The 15,018-nt window shown below is 36.4% G+C and overlaps 1 protein-coding gene across 1 annotated transcript in view; it reads left to right on the top strand.

The window, feature by feature from the left end:
• The window catches only part of VPS8 (VPS8 subunit of CORVET complex), a 262,424-nt gene that overhangs the window by 79,114 nt on the left and 168,292 nt on the right, over window positions 1-15,018 (top strand). The window lies entirely within an intron of this gene.

The following is a 15,018-nucleotide window of genomic DNA, read 5'->3' on the forward strand; positions in this document are numbered from 1 at the left end:
GCTGTAAACTGATACCTTATAGTGGCTGACATCTTGCTCGTCTAATATTTATGTTAACTAGGTTATTTAGTACTGCCAAGGTTTAAATTTAGTTCTCCTAGGAGCACCTATGACTTAAGAAGAATAGATCAATCACAAATATATATATATATAAAATATGATCTATAACATATGCTAATGAAAGACCTTTAGTTTATCTTGGAACTTAATGAAAATGAAAGCCAAAGAACAATGTAGAGACCTGTACGTATTTATTATGCAGGTTTTGCTTTCTGCAGTGCTCTCCAGTTATATTTGTTGCAAATTGCTGTTCCGCATTCCTACTACTCCCTTCCCTCTGCCTACCTCCTCTTTTAACAAATATTTGAGTGTCCAATACGGGGATCAGCAGACTTTTTCTAAAAAGACTCAGATAGCAGAGTTTAGGCTTTGCAGGCTACAGTGGTCTCTGTCATATCTTTTTCTTCCTTTTTTTTGTTTTTTGATTTTTTAAGCAACCCCTTAAAATTGTAAAGTCCATTCTTAGCTGTGAACAATACAGAAACAGGCTTTGGGCAGGATTTGGCTGAAGTGTGCATCCTGTGGTCTGATATGTACTTGGCACTGGGCAATAGTAAAATTTACATGATCTTTACTATCTTAAAGTTTGTAGTCTAGTCAAAATAATGGGTTTTTTTGGTTTACATTAATGGAGATATTTAGAAGAAATCTAGGGATTTTGAAGTTCTAAAGAGTAGGCATAGGTCCTATCTTTTTATATTCTATTTGATGCTTGTAACATTGGAAGACAAGAATAGATATGGCAGTTAAGAGTTGGCTGGTATCAGAGAAGCATTTGGCTTCCTGAACTGTGCTGTTCAATGCCACGCTAGTGAGCTTCTGGTAGAGTAACTGTTATTACTCTGTTTGGCTGGATGCTTATTAAATTTATCAGTAGAGAAGGAGAAATAAGCCTAGATAAAGTTATAAAAATAAATAACTTAGGAAGAAGACATATGGTAGAAAGAAAGCATTTGGGAACAAAACTGTTTGGAAACAATACTTTATATATAAGTACTTGTGTATACCAATGCAGTATAGATAGAAAACTTAATATTTGTAGCAAGAATATACCTATCACCAAGAGGTTGTAGGAACTCTGGCCTTTGGAAGGTATACTTTGTTGAAAAAAATCATCTAGTAGAAAAAGCTAGGAGGGGTGAATGGAATGAGTGTGTATGTGTGTGTGGAGAATATAGAAACCACCGTGTTGGGGGAAACGTGGTAGAGAGCTTCTTTCTAAAAGATGATAGGAACAAAGGTGACGTTCTGATGGAGAAATAGTAAGGAATCTCAGATACAGGAACTGTAGATGGTGGTTTCTGATGCATTCCTGTAGATGGTGGTTTCTGATGCTGACTGCAGAACGTACAGAGAAACAGATGTTAGTAGTAATGTGCTCTGTAACCATCTAGCTTCCTGTTAGAAGTCTCATTCTGTTGGTAAGAGTATCTGATAAAATTTTTGATTTTTCAGTGATTAGTCTCATAGGAGGTAAAGGAAACAATGGAGGGGACTATTTCTCTGGATTTAATTTTTACTAATGATTGGGGAAGTAGAAGAGATAGACCCTTGAGAGAAAAATTATCACTTTATTTTAACAATCATAATAATGATGAAAAATATACATAGCATGAGTCCTCTATTTCAGAAAGCAAATATCTCAGAAAAAAATATGGGCACAATCACATGGCTACAGGCTCCAAAAAAAGAATGGGTTCACAAGGAACAGGAAATTCTAAAATTTCAACCATTCAAGGAGAAAGTAATGTTGAAAGAAGGTTCTATCTGCAAATCACAGAACATCTATAAATATGGAGAAAGGCATATAACTAAAGATACATACCCGAAGTATCATGAACTTGTAAGACTGTCAGAAAGGAGAATGATATGGTCCAGACTGTGCCTACCACAATGCTGTGGAGTACAAAATAGGGATTTTTAACAAAGATTTACTGAGCACATACGATGTGCCAGATACTATGTAAAGTATGTGACATGTATTTTTATTCTCAAAACAACCCAAGGCAGTAGGTGTCATTTTTAATCCCCGTTTTATAGATGAGGAAACAGGCTTAGAGGAGTGAAGTGAAGTTCCAAGGTAATATTGCAGTAAATGGTGGAGATGGGACTCATATCCAGGTCTTTCTGACTTCAAAGCCCAGTTTAAGAACTGGGCTAATGTATAATGTATAATGTACAATGTAGCTAATCATTGTATTATACTGTTATTTTAAGAGCAAGCACAGGGAGAAGATGAGTGAGAAGGGGTGATGTTAATAAATCACCAAGAATGAGAATTACAGCAAGCATCTAAACTGTTTAATACTTAACTGTGTGGCAGACACTGTTACAGACCCTTTATGCATATTTATTAACTCATTTAATTCTTATCATAACTCTGTAAGGTGGCTGCTGTTACTATTCACATTTGTAAATGATGCCAAGGCACAGAGAGGTTAAATGATTTGTTCCAGGTCACAAAGCTAATAAATGAGAGAGCTAGGATTTGAATTCAAGCAGTGGGCTTCAGGGTTTACATCCAGACTGCCACACTATACCACAGAACAATGCTCCTCATTTTGACTCCATTTTCATGACCACAGAGAATGGTTTTAAAGTGGAAAAGTCCAGATAAGTGTATTAAAAAACTGAAGCCTACCGTATGTAATGTGTAATATCATTATGATTGTTCAACTCTCAAGACCCAGTAGAATTATAACCCATGATACTGTTGAAACAATCTGAGCCAACATGAATAATTTGCAAGTAACTTTGCATCACTTTTCAAATAAGGCATTCTTGATTAAGTGTGGAGTATATAGAGGGAGATACAATTTATTCCATTCAGGAGGACAGTTTTCTCTGGAAAACGTGACCTTCAGTGCATTAGGATAGGTGAAGTGCATGCACCGTCAGCCACAAATCCGTTGTTTTGTTTAATCATATTTAATCATAAAATAATTATATAGGTTGACTTTTAAAGTGTTTTTTTTTTTAAGTAGAGTGGACTTTGGAGACTATCTGCTGACATCCCCAGTGTGAATTGTGAAGGTTTTCCTTGAATTCATCTCAAAACAACCATGTTAAACTGATATAATTACCTTTTTGAAAGGAATATAAAGATAGTATATTCCTGGAATGCCTGTGACGTAACATAATTGATTTCATTAAAGCATTTGCCTAATTTTTCCATTATCTTTGTGGCTGGAATAGATTAGTAAATAGTAAATAGATTTGCAGCTAGATAAATATTTCTACCCAAAAATATTCTTTGGTGGCTTAGTATTAATTACATCCTAGGACTCTTTCATACCCAAGTTTTTGTCATTGATTTGGGTGAAGATTTAGTGACTGGCCTGTCAAATCTAGGTAGCGCCAAGAATCAAGGTTCAAAGTGATCTTGACAAGAAAGTGCAATCAAAATCATCATGAGTTGAAATTTAATGAAGATTAACATCAAGACTTAGATTCATTAGATTGAAATAATCAAATTACATGAGTACTGGATTGGGAAGATCTAGGTGGACAGGGTTTTAGTTGACCATAAGCTTAGTATGAGCCAGTTGTGTGTTAAGACTCAGATACAGGAAAGTACTGGTACTACTGGGCTGCCTGTTTGAAATAAAACTGCTGAGGCATTTTGTAGGCTGTTGATAAGCTCAGCCACATCCCACAACTGAGATGGTGGAAGGTTTTAAAAACAACAGTTAAAAAAAATACTGGGTTGTTTAATCTGAGGAGAAAGTAAGTGGAGACATCCCTGCCTAGAGATGGTAGAAGGCTGTCCTATGGGATTAGCCGTATTGCTCCAGAGGGAAGGCCTAGTATATAGTGGGTGGAAATTAGGAGAAGATGTATTTCAGTTTAAAATGACCTACTTATGATGTAACAGCTCTTGGATTTATGCATCTCTTATTATGGAATGTATTCAGATAAAGGCAGGATGACCAACTGATGGAAGTGTTTTTAAAACTTTTTTTTTTTTTTTTCTCAGTGGGAAGGTCTCAGATTCTGTATGTGTCTCAAGAAGCTATTATTGGAGACATAAGTAATCTCTAATTCGGTTAGATGAAATTCCTATTAAGACTGATTTCTGTCACAGTCAAAATACTGAGAATTTGTGTTTTACCAGCAGGTGGCACCTCCTGCCTGCTGCCTTAATTTTAATCTTTACCCTTGGTGAGGAACCTCACCTTTTCCTTAGAGTCAGAATATGTAAGGCTATTCACTATTTTTTCTTTTCTCCAAAGATCAATCAATATTTGTCCTGTCTTAGTTATAGAAAATAACTTTTGGATCTTGTCACATTTTGGACAGGTTGTGGCTTTTATTTATCTGAGAAAAGATTTCAACCTATAATTATAATTTATTTGTATCATAATTATTATGGTAGGATAAAAAGGAATTACAGTGTTTTCTGTCTCATACATCTTGAGACTTGCCTTTTCTTCTGGCTTTCCTCATATGCGTTTATATATGTTCAAGTGTTTCCCACCCTAAAACTAAGTCAAGCAGCAAACGAATTCTTTTGTTTGCCCCACGCCGTCTCTAATATCCTATGCTTTCTTGTTCACCCATTCTTTTTAGAGCCAGATGTCTTACAAGAGTTGTCTCTGGCCAGGGATGATGGCTCACACCTACAATCTCAGCATTTTGGGAGGCCGAGGCGGGTGGATCACTTGAGCTCAGGAGTTTGAGACAGCCTTGGCAACATAGTGAAACCTTGTCTCTACAAAAAAAAAAAAAAAAAAATTAGCTGGGAATGGTGGTGCACAGCTATAGTCCCAGCTACTCTGGAGGCTGAGGTGGGAGGTTCACTTGAGCCTGGGAGGTTGAGGTTGCACTGAGCCAAGATCACGGCACTGCACTCCAACCTGGATGACAGAGCAAGACCCTGTCTCAAAAAAAAAAAAAAAAAAAAAAAAAGAGTTGTCTCCATTTCCTTACCTCCTTCTCATCCCTTAACCTATTCCATGTCTATAAATTCTGTGGACCCTTTTATTTCTCATCTTGCTGGTCCTCAGCAGCATTCAGCACATGAAGACTTCTTGAAATAGTCTGTCCATTTTTGGCTTCCCTGATATCATGCATTCCAGTTTTTTCCCTACCTCTCTGACTGCTTATTGATTCTCTTTGTTTATTCTTCTTCCTTTTCTTTACTTAACCAAGAAATGTTAGGATTCTTCACAATACCCTTCTCTTCTATTTTTATATCAATGTTTGTCAAGATGTCTGTGTACCATTTACTTCAAAATCATTTGAAGATATTTGTTAAAAATGCTTTTTTAAAAATTTCCCAGGCCTACTGAATCAGACTCTCTGGGATTGGTGACCAGGATTTGTAGTCAGCTTTCAAGGTGTCCCTTAAGCACATTAAAGTTTACAAATCACTGCTTTACATTCTTCCCTAGGTGATATGGGCACATGACTATCTAACCAGTGTTAACAACCTAGATTGCTCTTCTGAATTCTGAGGTCTATAGAGTAAGTTGCCCATTTACATTTCTGCTTGGATGTTTTGTGGGTACCTCAGACTCTAACTGTTTCCTCACAAAGCCTTTTCTGAGGATTCCTGTGTTAGTGAGTGGATCCACCATGCACCTAACGCAAATTGGGTGATTCTTGTCTTTTACTTCTTCCTGGTTATTCTGCCTCCTGACAGTTTCTCTCATCTGTTTCCACCATGCTGTTAATTCTGCCACTATCCTAGTCTAAGTGCCCATCATTTCCCTCTTGGTATATTATAGAATTCTCCAAATCGATCTCTTTGTACACATTCTTACTGTACTTCATTTCATTTTCTACACAGCAGCCAAAGAGAAATGTGTATCAAATCTAGATATGATGCTTTCCTAATTTTAAAATATTTTAAGGACTTCCTATTGTTTCTGAGGTAGAGACTAAATTCCCTAACATTTTCTAAGGCTCTGCATGGTCTACCCTTGCCTAACTGCCCCTAATTCTCTGTATTCCTGTTATACTAGAGTTCTTTCCAGTGTCTTAACATCCCTGTTCTCTCTTTACCCAGAGCCTTTGTGCACACTGTTCTGTCTGCATAAAAAATCCTTTCTCATTTCTTTGTAGCTCAACTAGCTCTGTTTATTTTCAGGTCTCAGTGTAATTGTCCCCCAGATTAACTCAGATCCATTTCTTTCTAAAATACTATGCACTGAAGTCACTCATTCAATGTCAGTTTTCTGCAGCTAGCCTATATATGTTTAGGGACCTGTGTAAGTTTAGGAACATGTCTGTTTTTTGTCATTGCCGTATGCCCAGCATCTGGTTCAGTGTCCTTGATAAATAGTTGTTGAGAGAATTTTTAAAAATATATGAACTTTATGTTGTAGAGCTTGCTTTGAAAGTATGCTTTCAATTTAACTCTAAGAGGTTTGAACTAAGAACCAAATGTAGAACTTAGTATTTGCAACACATATGTCATAATGATGGCTCATGTGGTGTGCTGTATGCCTGATGGCTATCTTATTTAGTCCTTATAACATACTTGAGGAGTGCTTATTATTTACCTCCATTTTCCAGAGGAAATAGACACACAAAGGGGTTGAGTAACTTGCCCAGTATCATTGAACCAGTGAATAGAACCACCATAGATATACACCCAGGCTGCCTGGCTCAGGAGCCTCGACCCTGTACTGTACTATGTTTCATCCCACAGTTTATTCTTTGATAATCTCAGACCAATGTGTTGTTATGTAACTCACTTTGAAACAGAGAGGACTAAGTAATTTATGAGTTTTGGGAGGATATTGAAATATATGAAAAAGAAAATACAAATGAATTTTAGCATAACCATGGTAAATATACCTGAACAATTGACTGATTTGAGTTGCTAGCAGTGTTTTCAAACTAAGAAACCAATGCTAATCAGTTAACTGTGGAAACAGTATTTTGGGTTATTTTATTTTGCTACGCTTAATATATGTGTTTTTATTTGTTTTTGAAACAACGTAGAGGTATAAATAATGAGGCATTTTAATACTGTAATGTGAATCAAGCTTAAAGGATTTGAAAAATAATATAATTTTAAAAGACCCTTTTTTTTTTTGAGATGGAGTCTCACTCTTGTCCTCCAGATTGGAGTGCAGTGGCATGATCTCGGCTCACTGCAACCTCTGCCTCCCGGGTTCAAGCTATTTTCCTGCCTCAGCCTCCTGAGCAGCTGGGATTACAGGTGCCCGCCACCACACCCAGCTAATTTTTGTACTTTTAGTGGAGATGGGGTTTCACCATGTTGGCCAGGCTGGTCTCAAACTCCTGACCTCGTGATCTACCCGCCTCGGCCTCCCAAAGTGCCGGGATTACAGGTGTGAGCCACTGCGCCTAACCTAAAAGGTCTTAATGAAGCCTTATGTTAATCGTTACTAAGCTCTCCTTCCAGCTTCATTTCACATTTCTATGAGGGTCAGATAATTCAAGGCTATTTTTGTAGCAGCTGTAGGCATATATTTTTGCATTAAGAGGTAATGTCAAAGAGTGGACAGTGACTACAAGCCAAACACAGAGCGAGGCAGTAGGAGCTTTCCTTGTCTAACCCATACCTCCTCTGAGAAGATTTGAGGAAAGGAAAAGAGTGTTGATGTCTAGCACATTGCCCTATCCCTGAGGCTTGATTAAAGTGCTGGTTCTGAGGAGTCAGGTCTTTCCTAGATTATTTTATCATCATACCTGAAAGAAGAAAAGAAAAATACATACACACATATACATGCAGAGAGATAATCTAATCTATATTGCTGTTTGGGATGTTTGTATACCAGTCCTGGGAATACCAGCTGCCTAGCTCTGATAGCCTGTGGAGATTTATCTGTGTGTGTATATCTGTGTGTAGATAGATATGTTTATCTGTTTTGGTGTATGCGTGTATACATATGTATGTATATATAATTTTGAATCATTTTCACACAGTCAAGTTTTCCTTATCTGATAGTCTTTTAGAATATAAATTAAGAGAATTAGTACCATCGCTCCAAAAAGCGAAGGAATCTGCATCTGTTATTTCTTTTCAAATCATCCCATGAAATAGGGAAAACCAGAGATTATGTCTTCACTTCACAGATGGTAAGATAGTCACAATGCAATAAAATGATTTATTCAGTCACTCAAACCATTGACAGGCTTAAATTTAGGTTATCTGTCAGCTCAGTTTTTTATTTGTATATCCACATTGCCTTCTTTAATACATCTTAAATATACATGAATATCCGACAAGAGAAGCAGTCTTTTTTGGCCCATTATAGGCCATACATTGAAGAAGAGATTAGAGAAATAGTTACTTGTTTTCTTTTTTTTAATTTTGGAGACCCCAAATTCAGTGATTTCTTGCATCCTGCAAGCTTTTGAGACTGAGTAGAATATTCTTAATATTCTTAAAGCAGGTATTGCTCACAATGTCTATCTCGAAAGCCCTTAATCTCTCAGCATCCTGTAGAGAGGCATATGTAGACCAGGTCTGGCTGTATGAACTGAGGGCTTTGCTGCAAGAGAAGGACTTGTTCTTTCCCATTCTGCTTTCTTTCAGGGCTCTCATGAGAGGAGCCTTCCAAATGAGTTTAGAGGGATATTATCTGAGCTTGGGCACCAGCTACTCCAGGTGGTTGTTTACTAGTCCGGGAAATGCCAGCTGCCCAACTCTGTGGAGCAAGGCAACTCTGTGAGGATTCTGTAGGAAGTTGAGTCTTTGTGTAGCCCTTGCCAGTGGGGAGGAGAGCTACTGATCCCACTTAGCTCATTTTCAGGCATCTAAGAGATTGCCATCAGGGATTATCCACTGGACAATATAGTTTGTCTCTCTGTAATCTGATTCTGGGAAGCAAAGCTTAAAATATGGAAATAGATTTGGCTTTAACTAATACTCTGTTTTACTTATGGTTTTAAATGTTCTAAATTGATAAAGACCTGGCTTCTTTAAGAAGCCAGATTGAAAGTGTTAATTTGGATGGTTTTGCCTTAATTGAGTTAGGAACAGTTAGTGGCAGGCATAAGAAGTATGTGTATTTGGTTTTTTTAAAATTAGTGATTTTGTGATATTTGTAAATTCATACTCAGTTGCAAGAAATAATGCAAAGTGATCCCATACCCTTAAACCAATTTTCCCCAATAAGAGAACATCTCATGAAACTATGGTACAGTCGCATAACCAGGATATTGATATTGATAAGATAAAGACACAGAACATTTTCATCACCACATGGATCCCTCATTTTACCCTTTTATAGCCACACCCACTTCTCTTCTGCTCCCACCCCCTCCTTAACCTCTGATACCCAGTAGTCTGTTCCTCATCTCTATAAATTATAATTTCAATAATGCTGTATAAATGGAATCATAGAGTGTGTAACCTTCTGGGACTGACTCTTTAAACTCAGCATAATAATTCCTTAGTGATTCACCCAGGTTGTTGCACATATCAGTAGTTGGTTGCATTTTATTGCTGGGTAGTATTCCATAGTATGGATGAGCCACAGTTTGATTAACAATTTTACCGGTTGAAGAATATCTGGGTTGTTTCCAGTTTGGGGCTGTTAAAAATAAAGTGGCTCTAAACATTTCTGTATATGTTGCTGTGTGAACATGTCTTCTTTTCTCTAGGAGAAATGTCCAGGTTTACAATTGTTGGATCATATGATAGTTGAATGTTTAATTTTAAAAGAAACTGCCAAATAGTTTTCCAGAATGCCAGTACCATTTCACATTCCCCCAGCAGTGTGTAAGTGATCCAGTTTCTAGTCTACATCCAGCATTTGGTGAAGTCACTGTTTTATTTTAGCTATTCTGGTAGGTGCATAATGGTATCTCATTGTGGCTTTAATTTGCATTTCCCTAATGACTAATGATGTTAAACATCTTTTCATGTGTTTATTTGCCACATGTATATCTTCTTTTGTGAAATGTTTCTGCATGGGTTTTGCCTCTCTTCTAACTGGATTGTTTCTCATCATACTGTTGAATTTTTAGGGTTTTAATATATTCAAGGAACTAGTCCTTTATTGGACTTGGTTCTCCCAGTTTGTAGCTTTCTTTTCATCCTTCTTAACAGGATCTTTTGCAAACCAAAGGTTTTAATTGTGATGAAGTCCAATTTATCAGCTTTTCCTTGTATGATTGTGCTTTTGAAATCAAGTCTCAGAACTCTTTGCCTAGCCTAAGATCCTGAAGATTTTCTCCTATGTTTTTTTCTGGAAGTTTTACAGTTTTGTGTGTAACTTAAATGTGTGATCTATTTTGAGTTAATTTTTACATAAGGTATGAGACTGAGGTCGAAGTTCCTTTGTGTGTGTGTATAGATACCTAATTGCAGCATTATTTGTTGAAAAGGCAATACTTTCCTTCTTTCCTCCACTCAGTTGCTTTACCAGCTTTGTCAAAAATCAGCTGGGCTTATATAGTGAATCTAATTCTAGGTTTTCTATTTTGTTCCATTGATCCGTGTGCCTATCCCACTGCCAGTACCACATAATCTTGATAACTGTAGCTGTGTAAGTCTTGAAATTGGGTAGACCGATTTCTCCTCCTTTATGAAAATTGCTTCAACTATTCCAATTTCTTTGACTCTCCATATAAATTTTAGAATAATCTTGTCTATATCTATGAAAAATCTTGTGGGAATTTTGATATAAATTACATTAAACACATCAGTTTGAGGAGAACTGATATTTTTACTATGCTGAGTTTCCTAGTTTTTCCATTTATTTCACTTTTTTTGTAATTTTTAGTATACAGGTGCTATACATGGTTTTTTAGATTTACGCCTAATATTTCTTTTTTTCTTAGCAGTTTTAAATGGTATTGAATTTCTAATTTTGGTATTCATATGTTCAGTAATGGCATATGGAATGTTTATTTTATATTCTGCAATCTTGTAGAACTCATTTATTAATTCTAGAATGCTTTTTGTAGATTCCTTGGGATATTCTATGTGGACAATCATGTCATCTGCCAACAGAGACAGTTTTTTTTTTTCTTTCCCAATCTGTGTGCTATTTTTTTCCTTTTCTTGCCTATTGCATAGACTAAAACTTCAGCATTGTATTGAAGAGGGGTGAGAGCAGACATCCTTGCCTTGTTCCCAGTCTTAGGGTAAAAACATTTGATTTTTCACTATGAAGTATAATATTAGCTGTAGATTTTTTGTAGTTACTTTTTATCAAGTTGAGGAAGGTCCCCTCTATTACAGTTTTTCTAAGAGGGTTTTCATGAATGGATATTGAATTTTGTCAGTTGCTTTTTCTATGTAATTAATATGATCATGTGATTTTTTTTCTTTAGGCTATTGGCATGGCATATCGTAATGATTGGTTTTTGAATATTGAACCAGTCTTGCATCCTGGAATAAACCTCACTTGGTCATGAGGTATAATTCTTTTTATGTAATTGTGAATTATCATTCCTAATATTTTGTGAAGGACTTTTACATCTTTATGAAGAACATTGGTCTGTAGTTTTTTTTGTAATGGCTTTTCAGGTTTTTGTATCAGGGTAATACTAACTTAACAAAATGAATTGAGAAATGTTTGTTCCTTTTCTGTTTTGTGGAAGGGATTGTATAGGATTTGTTTTCATACTTTTAAAATGTTTGGTACAATTCTCTAGTGAAACCATCTAAACATGGAGATTTATTTTTGGGGGATTTTAAGTTATGAATTCAATTTCCTTAATAACTATAGGGGTATTCAAATGAGCTGTTTCATGTTAAGTGAGTTTTGATAGTTGTGTTTTTTGAGAAATTGGTGCACTTCATGTAAATTGTCAAATTTATGTGTGTAGAATTTTCATAGTATTCCCTTATTATCCTTTTGATGTTGTCAATGTCTATAATGATATCCTCTGCTTCATTCCTGATGTTTTCTCTTATTCTTTGTCAGTCTTGCTAGAAGTTTGTCAGTTCTAATCAGGAAGATAAAACACCTTAACTAAAAACACCAATTATATCCAAATTGCTAAACGCAATAAATATTTTTCAGATCTTGTTCATTCTCAATTCTGTATTAAATAGCAATGATTAGTTCTTCCTTCTTGAAAGCCTATATCCTATAGATATCTGTGACTGTGCGCCCTTCTGATTTTAAACCCCAGTGACTTTTCCTGAATCAGTTTGTTTCTATCCTCTGACCATTTCATAAATATTGGTCTTGCTCAAAATGTAGTCCATTTGTGACTGCTTTTCATCTCACTCTATTGTCCTTGGACAATTTTATTTCTATTCATTGTTTCCTCTGATAACTTTGAAATCTGTAATTCTAACCCAGATGTTTCAGATTACTATACTCAATTTCTTGTTATTCAACATCAAAGTGAATGTGTTCCTCAAATCTGCTGTGGACCAGATTGTACTTAACTTCTTCCTTCTAACACCTCTTCCCACATTTCTTATGTCATCTTGTGACCTCTTCATTCAACCATCACTTAAACCAGAAACCTAGGAATTATAGACTCCTCTCAATGCCTTCCAAACCATGATCAATCTGTCACCAAACCCTATAGTTATAAATAATTTTGTCCACTGTTCTTTATACCTGTTGTCAGTACTCTAGTCCACCATTTTTTTTCTTTGATGACTGTAATAGCCTTGGTTTCCAGTCTTGGTTTTTCAGATGCCCCCACCCTACAGTCACCATAGTGATCTGTCTAAATGTATGAATCTGATGATTTCACACTCCATTAAGCCCTACAGTATATCCATAGTACTTAGTACCAGGCGAGGCACTTAATTCCTTATTTTATGCCCTTAATTATTTTAAATATACTTTAAAAAATAGTTTCTACCTGATAATTATATTATTTGAAGTCTTGGGGTATACTACTGCCCTTTATAGTTCCTCCAGACATTCTTGTATGGTGCATTATTTAATGAAGTGTTTTCAAATTTTTTATTTTGAGCACATATTCAGTAGGACTTTATCAGTAGTTATTTTGCCTGTGTTTAGGGTGATCTCTGGGGAGTTTTTGAACTTGCTTCTTTCAAGTATCTGAGGAGTATCCTTTTTCAGGATCACTTTTTTTTATACTTTAAGTTCTAGGGTACATGTGCACAACGTGCAGGTTTGTTACATATGTATACATGTGCCATGTTGGTGTGCTACACCCATCAGCTCGTCATTTACATTAGGTACATCTCCCAGTGCTATCCCTCCCCCAGCCCCCCACCCGCCGACAGACCCTGGTGTGTGGTGTTCCGCGCCCTGTGTCCAAGTGTTCTCATTGTTCAATTCCCACCTATGAGTGAGAACATGCGGTGTTTGGTTTTCTGTCCTTGTGATAGTTTGCTCAGAATGATGGTTTCCAGCTTCATCCATGTCCCTGCAAAGGACACGAACTCATCCTTTTTTATGGCTGCATAGTATTTTCAGGATCACTTTTTATGTGAACCTCTTGGCTCAGTTGTTCTCATACTAAGGAGATAGTATAAATTCAAATCCCAGCTCTACCTGTAGACAGGGTCTTGATTACAGATTCTTGGTGAGTATAAATTTACCCCCTCTGAGCCCAGGCTGAGACAGACAAACTTCCTTGTCATCTTCCTATGCTAACAGGCAGATTTTTTTTTTTCTAATTTCCTTTCATTGAGGATGTGGCTTTTTAAGAATCCCAGTTTTAGGCAGGTCCTCTGCTTCATTTCCCTCTGTTAAAAGGGTTTAAGACCTCAGCTTCTTTCTGGCATTAAAACCCAAGCTCTTCTGTGACCAGCAAACCTACACGATAGGATTGGTAACAGCTTGGAACTTACTGCGTTGGTTTTCAGTTCCCTTTTCACTTTTGGACCTGGGTATTGCCCTTACTATCTTAGGAGCTCAGCTATGTATTTTAAAAGATGTTTATTTTCTCTAGCATTTCTAGGGAAGTCCTCCTGCCACCAACTCCCCATTACCTAGCCCACTGTATTCTCAGTCAGGGTTGAGATTTGCTGTAGCTCTAACACTTTTCAAATCTATCATTTTACCTCCTGTTTTTGAAGAATCAAATCTACATGTAGTCATGAATAATATTCATTAGTAAAGGAAGCAGGATGGCTCAGGGATAGCCCTATAATCCTTTCAGGATTGTAGGTCCTTCTTCAGTCACCTCTCTCTCAATAATAAGAGTTCCTTAGTTTTGACCTTTTTATCAGACAGGTGTTAGTATGTGGAGCTCTTTTTCACGTAGTGCCTTCTCCCTCCTGATGAGATTTCTGCCCAGAACATAACCCTTCCAGGATTTTTAAAGGGAAACCATTTCCCTGTAGTCAGCAGAAAAGGAAAGAATACTGCCGAAGTGTGATGCTTGGTTACTTGACAATTTCCAGTCATAATAAGCTACTGTTTCTCCCTCAGACTCTTTCCATTGAAAAGGGTCAAAATTATGGATTATCATTTACTTGATACGAGTGTGTACATGATGAATTTAAAGCAATAAAAATATTATGAAACTGAGAAGTTAAATCAACGTTAAAATAGCAGGTTTGGAGGATTGTGACAAAATATGGGCAACCTTAATCACCTGAGCCACCAGCAGGACCAACTGTATCCCGTTATCAATTTGATTTATTTGCTTATGGTTTTCTTTTTTTGCGAGTTTTCTTTACAGATCTGTGAGACGAATGCATATTTTCACCTAGTATTTGTTTTAATGATATTGTAAACTCTTGATAAGCTTGTAAGATATATGTAGTGTTTTACTTAAATAACAAAATTTACTTATTTTCCCATGTTGTTGAATGTAATTCATATTTCTTTTTTTTTCTTTCCCATTTTCCCTTCCCCTCCTTCTCCTGCTCCCTCTGTTAGAAAGATGCAGTGAACACCTTAATGCATTAAAATAATTTTTATTCTTAAACATATTTAGGGTACATTTCCAGAAATAGAATTACTAGGTCAAAATGTTCTGTTTTTCAGACTTTGACACATAATGCCAAATTGCTTACCAAAAGCATGATATGAAGTTATATCCTCCTAACAATCTAAAAGCATCTTAAGCAGACCTGTCATG

Source organism: Pan paniscus, chromosome 2, assembly GCF_029289425.2.
Source record: "Pan paniscus chromosome 2, NHGRI_mPanPan1-v2.0_pri, whole genome shotgun sequence".
NCBI classification, from domain to species: domain Eukaryota; kingdom Metazoa; phylum Chordata; class Mammalia; order Primates; family Hominidae; genus Pan; species Pan paniscus.